Below are 15,937 nucleotides of genomic sequence, written 5' to 3'. Positions count from 1 at the left end.
TATTCCTTGTCTTTTAATAGCTATTCTGAAAAATGTGAAATAATATCTCATTGTAGTTTTGATTTGCATTTCCACGATGATTAATGATATTGATTATATTTTCATGTACCTCTTGCCCATCTCTTGTCTTCTCTGGAAATATGTCTATTCAGGTCATATACCCTTTTTTAAATTAAACTCTTTATTTTGGAATATTTTCAGATTTACAGAAAAGTTGCAAAGATAGAACTGAAAATTCCCACATACGCTTTCCCAATTTTCCCTAAAGTGAACCTCATGTTTTTTTAATTCATCAGTATGTACTGAGATACTAAACTCAACCCTTGCTATAGATGAGGCATGGCCATTAAAATTACACTGCAAATCTATCATGTAATATTTATTTCTTGGCTCTCATTGGTCATGCTGCTTCAGCCTTAAGCCTACCTTTTAAAATCAAGTAGAATCTAGTGTAAATTGTTTTGACATTGGAATAGAAGGCCTGAATTTAGGTCTAGACTCTGCTGCTTACCAATTTCTTCCTCTGTAAACCACAGACAAAAATACTTAATCTGCTAGACTTGGAAAACTGGTTTGAGAATATGTCAACTGTCATCTCTATAAGGATAATGGCCTTGCTCATCTCATTCATTACCAATAGCCTGGTGTCTTGTAAAAGTCCAGATTTTGGGAAGCCCTCATACAAACATGATTGTAATGAATGAATGGTTAAACAAGGTAATGTCCCTAATGCTTATTATAAATTAAAAAATGGCATAAAGATGTTAGGAGTTTTTCTCTTAAGATTTTATTTATTTATTTTTGAGAGAGAGAGAATAAGCACAGAGGGAGAGTGAGAAGATGAGGGAGAAGCAGACTCCCTTCTGAGTGGAGAGTCTGACATGGGGCTTGATCCCAGGACCCTGAGATCATGACCTGAGCCTAAGGCAGACACCTAACAGGCTGAGCCAACCAGGTGCCTCAAGATATTAGGAGTTTCAACTACTCATCAATAAACAGGGTATGTGTATTATTGTTGCTGTTGGTCATGTTCAACTCCATGATGAAGCCCATCCACCACTTCCTATTTTGTTTATGATGAAGTGAAACCCTTTATGAGTACTTGGCAAGGAGTGGGCATGGTGAACCACCTTTCAGTCTTGCTAAGCTATTTTTTAAAAATGCTAGGCAAAGTAGCAGTTTGTTCTTTTTGCTAAAAATCTTTTCTGACAGCTAATGAGAACTTGAAAATAAACATTGTTCTTTCCTCAGATTTTTTATCGTCCTACAGTGCTGATTTGCATTTTTGTTATCTATCGTTTTCTTGATTCTATTTCATGAGGAAAGTAAATGTTTATAAACCATGCATCTGCATTTTGTTACTTATTTCTGAAAGTCAAAAATACCTTCATCTAACCCTTGCCTTTCACCTGTAATGAATTTTGTGTTTCGTTTTGATTTGATTTTCTTTCCAGTCAGCTATATCAACAAAAAACTTGAGATATTATATTTAGGATCCCTTTGCTGGAAGGGCAAACTAAACATTTTATTTATGCTGTAGCCCCTGGAGGTCCCTGGGGGACAATGTTATCATTTCCATTCTCATGACTGTTGTGTGAAATTGTCCCTTGTTATTACTAAATCTTCTGAAGTTACTGATTCTGGGGAGGAAGGAAAAGGTGTAAATATTTGAGCATTCTCTGCACATAGGAATCCAACAGTGTCACATCAGTCCAATACATCCATGAGTCAATCCATTTGCATAGAGAATACAGTACTGGGAAATAAAGCTATTCGTAGTGTCAAGTTTGAATATAAAACTGCTACCCTGACTTTAAAATGTATATACAGAAATGGAGTTCACTCATGTATAACCTTAAAGATTGCTCTGAATGGCAATAATGCTGGTATAGGGTTATGGAGTTTTAGAACTGGAAGTTCTGGTTTTACTCTCTCATTTTATACATGAATAAATGGAGGCCTCAGGAGACTTGTAGCCTGTCGATGTTTAGACAGCTAGCCAGTGGCCAAGTCAACAAAGAAATACAGGCCTTGGGATCTGAATACCAGTTTTCTCTGAACCGCAGTTGCTTTTTAATGGTTATTAATTATTCAGTTTGGAGATTATCCAGGGCTACTACTTTTCCTCATTTATCCTGCCTCTATTTTAAAACATATGCTAATTGTATCTGATAGGCCTGGAAGGTAGACCCTCAGTCAATTGATTTTGTACTCTTTGGTAGATTTGATAAAGATTTAGTAGGAAGGAATCTTTTTAAAAGATAAAAATAAACTCATTAGAAGATTCTGTGATTTTTATCTATGGCTCCATGGTTTCTTCTCATTAAAAATATTTCAATATATATATATATAATTTTATTATACCAACATAGATTTTTATCAATATATTATCAGAAATATGATTCCAGATAATATTATTGTTAATGTGCTTTATCCTATGACATAAAAGAAACAGAAAATAATACTTGCAATCTGGTTCAGTAGTCACACATGGATTGCAATAAACAGTGCAATATATTTTAAAAATATAATGTGGAAGTGTTTCTGTTAGTTGAATAAGATTAAATTTTATCACATCTTTTACACAACGTATGTACAAAAGCTACTATAACAATTTTTCCAGTTTTGCATATTTTAAAAGGATTTGCATAGGATTACCAAAATACCCATCATAAAATTGTCATTGTCAGTATCCTTAGAGAAGAAATAATTTCAAAATTTACTTCTGTCTTGGGTTGAAATATATACTAGAGAAATGTCCAAAAAAAAAAAAAAGAAAGAAAGAAAGAAAGAAAAAGAAAGAAATATAGAAAGAGAAAGAGAGAGCTTGATCCTTATAGAAAATCATGTTTAAAAGACATAGCCAATGATGACAAAATCACCATACATAGATGGTTCTTAACACCTTGGTGGCTAGAGCTAGCATAGCATATTGAATAGGGGCATTTCTTCAGCAGTTCTCTCCTCTGTAGCATCAACATTTCTTTCCATACTTAATTATTGCTCCCATCTTAAAAACACAAATGAACCTCCCTTGACACCACTTCTCCAGTTGCCACCCTTTGTACCCAAACTACTAGTTGCCTCCTTACCCTCTCCAATTCCTTTTCTTCCTTCCAAACTGTATACTTTTTATTTCCTCTTCATGTCTTGTTACATTAGCTAGAATTTCTACTTTGATATTGAAAAGAAGCATTGGGAGGAGACATTCTTTCCTTGTTCCAGATCTTAGTAGGAAAACATTGAGTTTCTTACCAGGGAGTATGATGTTAATTATAGATTTTTTATAGATATTCTTTATTAAGTTGAAGAAGATCCCCCTCTGTTCCTAGTTTACTGAGAACTTTTATCATGAATGAGGGTAGGATTTTGTCAAATGATTTTTCTGCATCTATTGATATGATAAATGTGATTTTTTTCATTTTCAACCTGTTGATATATTACATTGATTTTCAAACGTTGAACCAATCTTGAACACCTGGGATAAATCCCACTTGGTTATGGTGTATAATTCTTTTTATATATTGTTGGATTTGATTTGCTAACATTTTAATGAGGGTTTTTGCATCCATGTTCATTCCACTCCCTTTTCTGCCATCGTGTCTTAAACCACTTGAAAGTGCTTTGTTCCACCATTACCCAGAGACTGTTTTATTCACAGGCCCCAATAACTGCAATATGTGAAACCAGTGACCTTTCCCTGTCTCCACCTGCTCTAACAGCAGAGTTGGATGCAACTGGTTACCTCTGATCCCTGAAGATTTTTCTTCATTGGGTTTCCTTCAGGATCTCATGCTCTTCTTTCTCTCATATACCCAGCTAATCTTCCTCATTTCTCTTTGGACCTCATCTGTATCACATATAGGCTCGTGGTGTTAGATATCATCAACACGTGTCCATTCCCAAATCTTCAGCTCAGACTGTTCTCTACACTCTGATCATATACCTAGTGTTCTATGTAAAATCTTCAAAATATCCCCAAACCACAATCTTGGAGTCTCCAAAATCTCCTGCATCTCTCAACTTAATCTTCCAGTTGGCTTGGCCCCAAATTCCAAGTTATCCTTATTTTTTTTTTCTCTCACACTTCAAATTGAATCTTCAGGAAATTCTCTTGGCTCTACCTTCAAAATATCCAGCATTGGATTACTTCTCACTCTTCCACTCTTATGCCCTGGTCTAAGACACCACCATCATCTTACTTAGACTATTTAAAAATATTTTTTATTTTATTTTTAAAATATTTTATTTTTTTATTTGAGAAAGAGAGAGAAAGAGTGTGCCACACAAGTATGGTGAGTGGCAGAGGAGCTGAGCAAAGAGCCTGATTCAAGGCTCAATCCTAGGACCCTGGGATCATGACCAGAGCCACAGGCAGATGCTTAACCGACTGAGCCACCCAGGTGCCCTTTACTTAAACTATTTTAATGGAACTTAACTCTTCCATCTGCTTGCTTTCTTTCCCTCTACTGCCTCCCGCAGTCTATTGTCAACCAGAGTGTCACTTTACAGATGAATTCTGGGCATGTTGTCTCTCTGCTCAAACCTTCCAACATCATCCAACCTCAGGATACAAGCTTTCTGGCTTCACTGCTACTATTTTCCTTTTCCTGGCTACCTTGGCGCTCCTTGACCACTGGACATGTTTCATGTCAAAGTCATGGCAACATCCCCATTCTACTACTTGTATTGCTCTCCCTCCACATGTCCTCATAACAACTATCTCATTCAGTGCTTCTAAGCCTATGTTCAGATGTTACCTTTATCATGAAGCTTTCTGAGACTGTCCCATTTAAAGCCTCAGCCCCTCTGACCTGTGGCACTGGCTTTTCCTCCTCCCTGCTTTATTTTTTCTCCCAATTATTTATCTCCTAATAGCATATTATTTCACTTTTTGTGTTTATTACCTGTTCTCCCACTAGAATGCAAGTTCCATTGGGGTAGAGATTTTTTGCCTGTTTTTTTTTTTTCACTGTTTTGTACCCCTTCCTAGACTGGTCCCTGTTGCCCAGCAGATACTGAGATGTTCATTCAGTGGATGCATGAATGTGACTTGGGGTCCTATAAACCTACTGAGAATATTAAGATCTTAGTAGTTGTACCTGTAGATGAAAAATCTTGAGTTATTTTTCTTAAAATATTATTTTAGGAAACTTTCAATGCAATTACTTAAAAGTTGTGTTTTTCTCTAGAAAATGTTAGCACACATTTTAGTATCACTCTTCATGTTTAAGAACATAGATGGTCTCTAGAGATTGCTGGTATCTCAGCCACTGTGTTTCAGGCTAAAGAGAGCATTTCCCATTTCCTTTCATAAGACATAATAAAGATCATTTTTAGAATTTTTTTTCATTTTTAGAAAATTAATTGCTTTTTGATGTTTAATATTAAGTGGAAAAAAGTAAATAGCATTAATTCTAGATGTTTTTTTCCTTTCCTGCTAAGATTTTATAATAGCTTTAGATTTAAAAAATAAATTACTAATAATTTTCTAAATGGTGGATATACCATTTATTATTTTAATCAATAGCAGGTATTGTATTAATATTTAATATTACCCATCTTGCTAAAGTTTTAGAAACAAACTTTACTGGGTCTCCTGGGTGACTTAGTTGGTTGAGTGCCTGATTCTTGATTTCTGCTCAGATCATGATGTCAGGTGAGATCAAGCCCCACATGTCATGTCAAGCTCCTCACTCAGTGGGGAGTCTGCTTGAGATTCTCTCCCTCTCCCTCTGCACCTTCCCCCACTCACATTCGTACTCAGGTACTCTCTGTCTCTAAAATGAATAAATAAATCTAAAAAGACCCCAAACTTTACTGCAAATCATACAGTTTTTAAAAGCACAGTGCTGTAATAGTACATAGGTGCCTAAGAATATTACTCAAATTTAAAACCATTTGCTTATTTTTTACTCTTGTATGATTTTGACAAAATTTTACAGATGCCTCAAATGTATTTGACCTAAAATTAAGTGCACATTTCTTCTGAACTGCTCCTTTTCCTGTGTTCCTTATCTCAACTAAGGGAATCCTACAAAGCTGGGATATAGGTGATCACCTGGAGGTGATCTTAAACTTCTTTCTCTCTCTGTACTCTGACAACACCTGGTCAGGAAAAAAGATTGCTGTTTACATCCAAATATCTCTTATGTCCATTCCTATCACCTTAGATTAATTTGAGTTGTTATTTCCTATAAAAACTAATTTAAGGACAAATTTATCATTGAACCTATGGCTTTGGCCCCTTTGCAATCTATTCTCATCGAGTTACTAGAGGGATGTGTCTCTTTCAGGCTAGTTGGATCTCAGTGGCCTGTATGCTCAAGTCCAAATACCTTAGCACAGTATATATGGTCTGATGTCCAATCCACTTGGGCTGGATCTTGTTTGATGGGGAGCTAAAGAAGGTGCTTGACTGGCTCAGTCAGTAGAGGATGCAACTCCTGATCTTGGTGTTGTGGACTGGAACCCAAGTTGGCTGTAGATTACTTAAGAATGAAATTTAAAAAAAAGTAAAAGACGGGAGCTCAGGAAAGGGGCCTTAGCATGGAGAAGTCTCCGTGGGCTACACCAGAGTGTGCCATGTATTTAGTACAAAGGTAGCCCTCTTCAAAGGAGAAGCTATCTGGAAAAGAGGTGGGTTGGTAGAGGGTGGGGACACACAAGTAAAGCAAGACCCTAAAGCCAGGACAATATGAAAGAAATAATAAAAGATAGTGCTATGAAGCAGGAGGCAAGGAGACTTTTTCTTCCTTTATTTTTATTTTTATTTATTTTTTTTATTTATTTATGATAGTCAGAGAGAGAGAGAGAGAGAGAGAGAGAGAGAGAGAGAGGCAGAGACATAGGCAGAGGGAGAAGCAGGCTCCATGCACCGGGAGCCCGATGTGGGATTCGATCCCGGGTCTCCAGGATCGCGCCCTGGGCCAAAGGCAGGCGCCAAACCGCTGCGCCACCCAGGGATCCCTTCTTCCTTTTTTTTTTTACACCTTGTACTTTATTTAAAATTAATGAAATGATAAACACAGACTTAGACAAGTGACAATTCAATACATTTCATTGAATTATATAAAAATGTACATATTCACAAGCACGTGGGTCCTTCACCAACATCGAACTTCTCAATCTATTTGGTCAGAGTATTCTGGAATTCCAAAATTTTTTATCAGTTTTATTTTCTTCAAGTCCAAATTCTCTTTTGGCCCAAGATTTTATTGCAAATATGTTATACTCCATCTGCCAGCAGCTTTTTTGGCTACTTTGTTTCTTGGTGCATTTCCTCTACAACTTCCGGGTCACATTCTTTGTATTTTTCTTTTTTTTTTTTTTTATTTTATAAATTAATTTTTATTGGTGTTCAATTTACCAACATACAGAATAACACCCAGTGCTCATCCCGTCAAGTGTCCCCCTCCGTGCCCGTCACCCATTCACCCCCACCCCCCGCCCTCCTCCCCTTCCACCACCCCTAGTTCGTTTCCCAGAGTTAGGAGTCTTTATGTTCTGTGTCCCTTTCTGATATCTCCCACACATTTCTTCTCCCTTCCCTTATATTCCCCTTCACTATTATTCATATTCCCCAAATGAGTGAGAACATACACTGTTTGTCCTTCTCCGATTGACTTACTTCACTCAGCATAATACCCTCCAGTTCCATCCACGTTGAAGCAAATGGTGGGTATTTGTTGTTTCTAATGGCTGAGTAATATTCCATTGTATACATAAACCACATCTTCTTTATCCATTCATCTTTCGATGGGCACCGAGGCTCCTTCCACAGTTTGGCTATTGTGGACATGGCTGCTAGAAACATCGGGGTGCAGGTGCCCCGGCGTTTCATTGCATCTGAATCTTCGGGGTAAATCCCTAACAGTGCAATTGCTGGGTCGTAGGGCAGGTCTATTTTTAATTCTTTGAGGAACCTCCACACAGTTTTCCAGAGTGGCTGCACCAGTTCACATTCCCACCAACAGTGTAAGAGGGTTCCCTTTTCTCCGCATCCTCTCCAACATTTGTTGTTTCCTGCCTTATTAATTTTCCCCATTCTCACTGGTGTGAGGTGGTATCTCATTGTGGTTTTGATTTGTATTTCCCTGATGGCAAGTGATGCAGAGCATTTTCTCATGTGCATGTTGGCCATGTCTATGTCTTCCTCTGTGAGATTTCTCTTCATGTCTTTTGCCCATTTCATGATTGGATTGTTTGTTTCTTTGGTGTTGAGTTTAATAAGTTCTTTATAGATTTTGGAAACTAGCCCTTTATCTGATATGTTATTTGCAAATATCTTCTCCCATTCTGTAGGTTGTCTTTGAGTTTTGTTGACTGTATCCTTTGCTGTGCAAAAGCTTCTTATCTTGATGAAGTCCCAATAGTTCATTTTTGCTTTTGTTTCTTTTGTTTTCGTGGATGTATCTTGCAAGAAGTTACTGTGGCCAAGTTCAAAAAGGGTGTTGCCTGTGTTCTCCTCTAGGATTTTGATGGAGTCTTGTCTCACATTTAAATCTTTCATCCATTTTGAGTTTATCTTTGTGTATGGTGCAAGAGAGTGGTCTAGTTTCATTCTTCTGCATGTGGATGACCAATTTTCCCAGCACCATTTATTGAAGAGAGTGTCTTTCTTCCAGTGGATCGTCTTTCCTCCTTTGTCGAATATTAGTTGACCATAAAGTTCAGGGTCCATTTCTGGATTCTCTATTCTGTTCCATTGGTCTATGTGTCTGTTTTTGTGCCAGTACCACACTGTCTTGATGACCACAGCTTTGTAGTACAACCTGAAATCTGGCATTGTGATGCCCCCAGCTATGGTTTTCTTTTTTAAAATTCCCCTGGCTATTCGGGGTCTTTTCTGATTCCACACAAATCTTACAATAATTTGTTCTAAGTCTCTGAAAAAAGTCCATGGTATTTTGATAGGGATTGCATTGAACGTGTAAATTGCCCTGGGTAGCATTGACATTTTCACAATATTAATTCTGCCAATCCATGAGCATGGAATATTTTTCCATCTCTTTGTGTCTTCCTCAATTTCTTTCAGAAGTGTTCTATAGTTTTTAGGGTATAGATCCTTTACCTCTTTGGTTAGGTTTATTCCTAGGTATCTTATGCTTTTGGGTGCAATTGTAAATAGGATTGACTCCTTAATTTCTCTTTCTTCACTCTCATTGTTAGTGTATAGGAATGCCATTGATTTCTGGGCATTGATTTTGTATCCTGCCACGCTACCAAATTGCTGTATGAGTTCTAGCAATCTTGGGGTGGAGGCTTTTGGGTTTTCTATGTAGAGTATCATGTCATCGGCGAAGAGGGAGAGTTTGACTTCTTCTTTGCCAATTTGAATGCCTTTAATGTCTTTTTGTTGTCTGATTGCTGAGGCTAGGACTTCCAATACTATGTTGAATAGCAGTGGTGAGAGTGGACATCCCTGTCTGGTTCCTGATCTTAGGGGGAAGGCTCCCAGTGCTTCCCCATTGAGAATGATATTTGCTGTGGGCTTTTCGTAGATGGCTTTTAAGATATCGAGGAAAGTTCCCTCTATCCCTACACTCTGAAGAGTTTTGATCAGGAATGGATGCTGTATTTTGTCAAATGCTTTCTCTGCATCTAATGAGAGGATCATATGGTTCTTGGTTTTTCTCTTGCTGATATGATGAATCACATTGATTGTTTTACGAGTGTTGAACCAGCCTTGCATCCCGGGGATAAATCCTACTTGGTCATGGTGAATAATTTTCTTAATGTTTTGTTGGATCCTATTGGCTAGTATCTTGTTGAGAATTTTTGCATCCATGTTCATCAGGGATATTGGTCTGTAATTCTCCTTTTTGGTGGGGTCTTTGTCTGGTTTTGGAATTAAGGTGATGCTGGCCTCATAGAATGAATTTGGAAGTACTCCATCTCTTTCTATCTTTCCAAACAGCTTTAGTAGAATAGGTATGATTTCTTCTTTAAACGTTTGATAGAATTCCCCTGGGAAGCCATCTGGCCCTGGACTCTTGTGTCTTGGGAGGTTTTTGATGACTTCTTCAATTTCCTCCCTGGTTATTGGCCTGTTCAGGTTTTCTATTTCTTCCTGCTCCAGTTTTGGTAGTTTGTGGCTTTCCAGGAATGCGTCCATTTCTTCTAGATTGCCTAATTTATTGGCGTAGAGCTGTTCATAATATGTTTTTAAAATCGTTTGTATTTCCTTGGTGTTGGTAGTGATCTCTCCTTTCTCATTCATGATTTTATTAATTTGAGTCTTCTCTCTCTTCTTTTTAATAAGGTTGGCTAATGGTTTATCTATCTTATTAATTCTTTCAAAGAACCAACTCCTGGTTCTATTGATCTGTTCCACAGTTCTTCTGGTCTCAATTTCGTTGAGTTCTGCTCGAATTTTAATTAACTCTCTTCTTCTGCTGGGCGTCGGGTCGATTTGCTGCTTCTTCTCTAGCTCCTTTATGTGTAAGGTTAGCTTTTGTATTTGAGTTCTTTCCAGTTTTTGAATGGATGCTTGTATTGCGATGTATTTCCCCCTCAGGACTGCTTTTGCTGCATCCCAAAGATTTTGAACAGTTGTATCTTCATTCTCATTAGTTTCCATGAATCTTTTTAATTCTTCCTTAATTTCCTGGTTGACCCTTTTATCTTTTAGCAGGATGGTCCTTAACCTCCACGTGTTTGAGGTCCTTCCAAACTTCTTCTTGTGATTGAGTTCTAATTTCAAGGCGTTATGGTCTGAGAATATGCAGGGGACGATCCCAATCTTTTGGTATCGGTTCAGACCCGATTTGTGACCCAGTATGTGGTCTATTCTGGAAAAAGTTCCGTGTGCACTTGAGAAGAATGTGTATTCAGTTGAGTTTGGATGTAAAGTTCTGTAGATATCTGTGAAATCTATCTGGTCCAGTGTATCATTTAAAGCTCTCGTTTCTTTGGAGATGTTGTGTTTAGAAGACCTATCAAGGGTAGAGAGAGCTAGATTGAAGTCACCAAGTATAAGTGTATTATTATCTAAGTATTTCTTTACTTTGGTTAATAATTCGTTTAAGTATTTGGCAGCTCCCACATTCGGGGCATATATATTGAGGATTGTTAAGTCCTCTTGTTGGATAGATCCTTTAAGTATGATATAGTGTCCCTCTTCATCTCTCACTACTGTCTTCGGAGTGAATTTTAGTTTATCTGATATAAGGATGGCTACCCCTGCTTTCTTTTGAGAACCATTTGAATGGTAAATGGTTCTCCAACCTTTTATTTTCAGGTTGTAGGTGTCCTTCTGTCTAAAATGAGTCTCTTGTAGACAGCAAATAGATGGGTCCTGCTTTTTTATCCAGTCTGAAACCCTGCGCCTTTTGATGGGGTCATTAAGCCCGTTCACGTTCAGAGTTACTATTGACAGATATGAGTTTAGTGTCATCATGATATCTATTTAGTCCTTGTTTTTGTGGATTGTTCCACTGAACTTCTTCTTAAAGGGGAATTTTAAGAGTCCCCCTTAAAATTTCTTGCAGAGCTGGTTTGGAGGTCACATATTCTTTCAGTTCCTGCCTGTCTTGGAAGCTCTTTATCTCTCCTTCCATTTTGAATGAGAGCCTTGCTGGATAAAGTATTCTTGGTTGCATGTTCTTCTCATTTAGGACCCTGAATATATCCTGCCAGCCCTTTCTGGCCTGCCACGTCTCTGTGGAGAGGTCTGCTGTTACCCTAATATTCCTCCCCATGAAAGTCAGGGACTTCTTGTCTCTTGCTGTTTTAAGGATCTTCTCTTTATCTTTGAAATTTGCAAGCTTCACTATTAGATGTCGAGGTGTTGAACGGTTTTTATTGATTTTAGGGGGGTATCTCTCTATTTCCTGGATCTGAATGCCTGTTTCCCTTCCCAGATTGGGAAAGTTTTCAGCTATGATTTGTTCAAATACATATTCTGGCCCTCTGTCCCTTTCGGCGCCCTCGGGAACCCCAATTAAACGTAGGTTTTTCTTCCTTAGAGTGTCATTTATTTCCCTTAATCTGTCTTCATGGTTCTTTAATTGTTTATCTCTTTTTTCCTCAGTTTCCCTCTTTGCCATTAACTTGTCTTCTATGTCACTCACTCGTTCTTCCACCTCGTTAACCCTCGTCGTTAGGACTTCTAGTTTGGATTGCATCTCATTCAGTTGATTTTTAATTTCTGCCTGATTGGATCTAAATTCTGCAGTCATGAAGTCTCGTGAGTCCTTAATGCTTTTTTCTAGAGCCACCAGTAGCTGTATAATAGTGCTTCTGAATTGGCTTTCTGACATTGAATTGTAATCCAGATTTTGTAGCTCTGTGGGAGAGAGGGCTGTTTCTGATTCTTTCTTTTGAGGTGAGGTTTTCCTTCTAGTCATTTTGCTCAGTGCGGAGTGGCCAAAAACAAGTTGTATTGGGAAAAGGAGAGAAAGAGAGAGAAGGAAAGAAAAGAGAAAAAGAAAAAAGAAAAAGAAAAGAAAAAGGAAAGAAGAGAAGAAAAAGGGAAAGAAAAAGAAAGAAAGGTGAAAAAAAAAAGAAAAAAAAGGGGGGGTGGGGGAAGCAATCAGAAATCAAAAAGAAAAGAAAAAAGAAAAGAAAAAAAAAAACACGGGGGAGTATTTCTGTAGACTTTAAGTCCCTTGACTTCCCCTGGAAGTGGTCCGTCCAGCTGGTCTTCTGGGGGAGGGGCCTGCTGTGCTGATTCTCAGGTGTTAGCACTTGGGGGAGCTGCTCTGCCCCTGCCTGCTGCAGGGCTCAGCGGGGGTTGTTTACCCCGTGAGGTCTCAGGAGGAACAGTTGCAGTTGCTATGGCAACTCTAGAAGCCTGGATTCAGCCTCCGCAGGAACTACGGGGCTCGGGGCTCTCGGCTTTCCATCTGCAGGGCCTGGAGGCTCCGGGGCGGGGCCGCTGATCTGCTCACCTCGGGGCAGGAGCGTCCTTGCTGTCCTGGGCCCTCCCGGCCTCTGCCTGTCCCGGGGGGAGGCCGGATCCTGGGCTGTGTCCCGGCGCCCTGTGCTCCGGGGCCTGCGTTGTTGGATTTGCGCTCCCGCCCCGCAGCTCCCTCCCTGGAGCCGCTCCGGAGCCCCTCCGAACTGCTCCGGTGCGTGCTGCAGTCCTTAGGGAGCTCGGAGCACTCTCCTGCGCTCGCAGGTGTCTGTTAGTGTCCCCGGGAGCCCGAGGGCATCCCCGCCCTCCTGGGTCCTGCTCCAACTCCCTGCGAGCCCCTTTCCGCCCGCCCGGGAAGGTTGGTGCAGCTCCTGCTCCTCCGGGACGGGGCTCTCCTGTCCTGGGGACACTCGCCCCGGCCTCAGCCCGGCTCCTCGCGGGGCCCCTCCCCCTCGGAGGGCTTTTGTTCCTTTATTTCTTTTTCCCCGTCTTCCTACCTTGATAGAAGCGCGGACTCTTCTCACTGTAGCATTCCGGCTGGTCTCTCTTTAAATCTCAGGCCGAATTCGTAGATTTTCAGGATGGTTTGAAGGTTATCTAGGTAATTTGTTGGGGACAGGTGATTTGGGGACCCTACTCTTCCGCCATCTTGCCCCTCCTCCTGACATTCTTTGTATTTTTCTATTTCTGCCTTTAGCTGTTCCCTTTGATCTCAAAGTAAAAAAAGCTCTTTTTTTAAATAATAAATTTATTTTTTATTGGTGTTCAATTTGCCAACATACAGAATAACACCCAGTGCTCATCCCGTCAAGTGCCCCCCTCAGTGCCCATCACCCATTCACACCCCCCCTCCCCCCCGGCCCCGCCCTCCTCCCCTTCCACCACCCCCAGTTCATTTCCCAGAGTTAGGAGTCTTCATGTTCTGTCTCCCTTTCTGATATTTCCTACCTATCTTTTCTCCCTTCCCTTCTATTCCCTTTCACTATTATTTATATTCCCCAAATGAATGAGAACATATAATGTTCGTCCTTCTCCGATTGACTCATTTCACTCAGCATAATACCCTCCAGTTCCATCCACGTTGAAGCAAATGGTGTGTATTTGTTGTTTCTAATGGCTGAGTAATATTCCATTGTATACATAAACCACATCTGTGTCCATCGAAAGATGAATGGATAAAAAAAAGCTCTTTTGCTAGCATGGTCGTTTCATGTCAACTAATTTTAGTTTCTAGATGCTTTTTGGTAGGTCTGTGTCTTTTTGGTTTCTCTCAGATTACTGAGGTTCCAGGGCCTCCAACTTACATTTTCTCACATGAAGAGCTTTACTTGAGAAAGCCCAACAATCATTAGACATTCCAATCCTCTCCCAGCCAACCACACCATAAGGACATCTTTTACAGACAGAGCACTCATGCCTTTCTTTTGGGAAATAATCTGCTTGTCTTTAATTAAAGTACATCTTTCATCTCAAAAAAATATTTCCATCACATGAGCTCTCTTTTCCTCTACACTCAGTCCTTTTTTCCTTTGACAGGATTTAAACTATCATGGCATGCAAACAAGACTAACTCAGTGTGGTGTTTCCCAAATAAAGCGACTAAAAGACTAACTCCTATTAACCAGAAGCTGAAGCACAGAAGGGCAGGGATTCGGGTCCTTTAGTGAAAACCAATGGACTTTCACAGAAACCATCTAACTAGCATAAAGATTCGTTAAGTTACACTTGAAATTGTGAGTAATTTGTTTTTTTTATTTATTTATTTACGATAGTCATACAGAGAGAGAGAGAGAGGCAGAGACACAGGCAGAGGGAGAAGCAGGCTAAGCAAGCTCCACGCACCGGGAGCCCGACGTGGGATTCGATCCAGGGTCTCCAGGATCGCACCCTGGGCCAAAGGCAGGCACCAAACCGCTGCGCCACCCAGGGATCCCTTGTGAGTAATTTGTAAATGTGCTCTACAGGTTACCAAACATAAAACCACTCATTTGTCAAAAGATCAAGAGAGCGTTACGGGATCTGGGATGTCCCACATTGCCTGCTCAGCATTTTCTTTCCTGGGTCCTGATAAGCGGCTGCATGTTCGGTGGCCCTAATCGAGGAGCCTGGGACACTGATGTTGAGGTGACTTGTGGTCGTTTTGAGGCTGTATGATGATTGGATCATGTTCTTCAAAGCTCAGCTTGTTTAATGGAACCTGCCCTGGAGGGCACCAGGGATAGTGATGAGGTCAGAGTGAAGGTAGGTGGTGGGTCCCCAGGCTTTCCTCCTGTGTGGCCCAGGAACACCGAGAAGGAGAGACATGATGACACTGGGCTCCTCAAAATTTCCTTTTTAGATGAGTTTGTTGGTTTGTGATAAGGGAAAGAACTGCACATGAATCATGTTTAGCGTTCTTTCCCAGGCAAGTGGGGTCAGTGTTCTCCCCCCAGGCTGGATGCTTGCCTTCCAGCGCTGCTTGTAAACATCAAAGGCTACATGCTCATACCTCTGACTTTTTGTGAGCTGTTCCCTCTGCCTGGAAAACTTTACTCCAGGTACTTACAGAATTATCTCCTACTGACCAAAGCTCAAAGCTAACATTTTCTGTGAAGGCCTTTCTGCACTTCCCCCCAACCTTTTATTTTCCAAGAAGAAAAAAAGCACCTGTTCTTATGCCATTCACACCTTTGTAATATTGTTGCTCCTCAACTTATCACTATTTATTTATTTATTTATTTATTTATTTATTTAATTTTTTAATTTATTTTTATTGACAGCCTTACTCCATTATCAGCCAGATCCTTCACTTTGCTTGTACAATGTCTGGTATATATCAAACTCTCAAAATGTTTTCAGTGCTTTAAAAGTCAAATACAATCTTAATTCTTTTTCCATGCAGTGATGATAGAAAGAGAAGAAAGTCATCACCTCTAAAGGGTACTGTTAAAAACATATAAATTTATTTTATACTAAAAGAAGATTTTAAATGGTGCACATTCTTTTCCATACTTTTTAGTGTTTTGCTTGCTCTATGATTTTGGATGTTAAAGTGATATGAAGCAATCAGCTTAAAGAGATCAAGATTTATATTGGCAA

The 15,937-nt window shown here is 39.7% G+C and overlaps 1 pseudogene; it reads right to left on the bottom strand.

Annotated features, from left to right (window-relative positions):
* Positions 1–7,124: 7,124 nt before the first annotated feature.
* Positions 7,125–15,629, bottom strand: LOC129505256 (meiotic nuclear division protein 1 homolog; annotated as a pseudogene).
* Positions 15,630–15,937: the final 308 nt, after the last annotated feature.

Source organism: Nyctereutes procyonoides, unplaced genomic scaffold (assembly GCF_905146905.1).
Source record: "Nyctereutes procyonoides isolate TBG_1078 unplaced genomic scaffold, NYPRO_anot_genome, whole genome shotgun sequence".
Lineage (NCBI taxonomy): Eukaryota > Metazoa > Chordata > Mammalia > Carnivora > Canidae > Nyctereutes > Nyctereutes procyonoides.
This window is presented reverse-complemented; position numbering and strand designations above follow the sequence as displayed.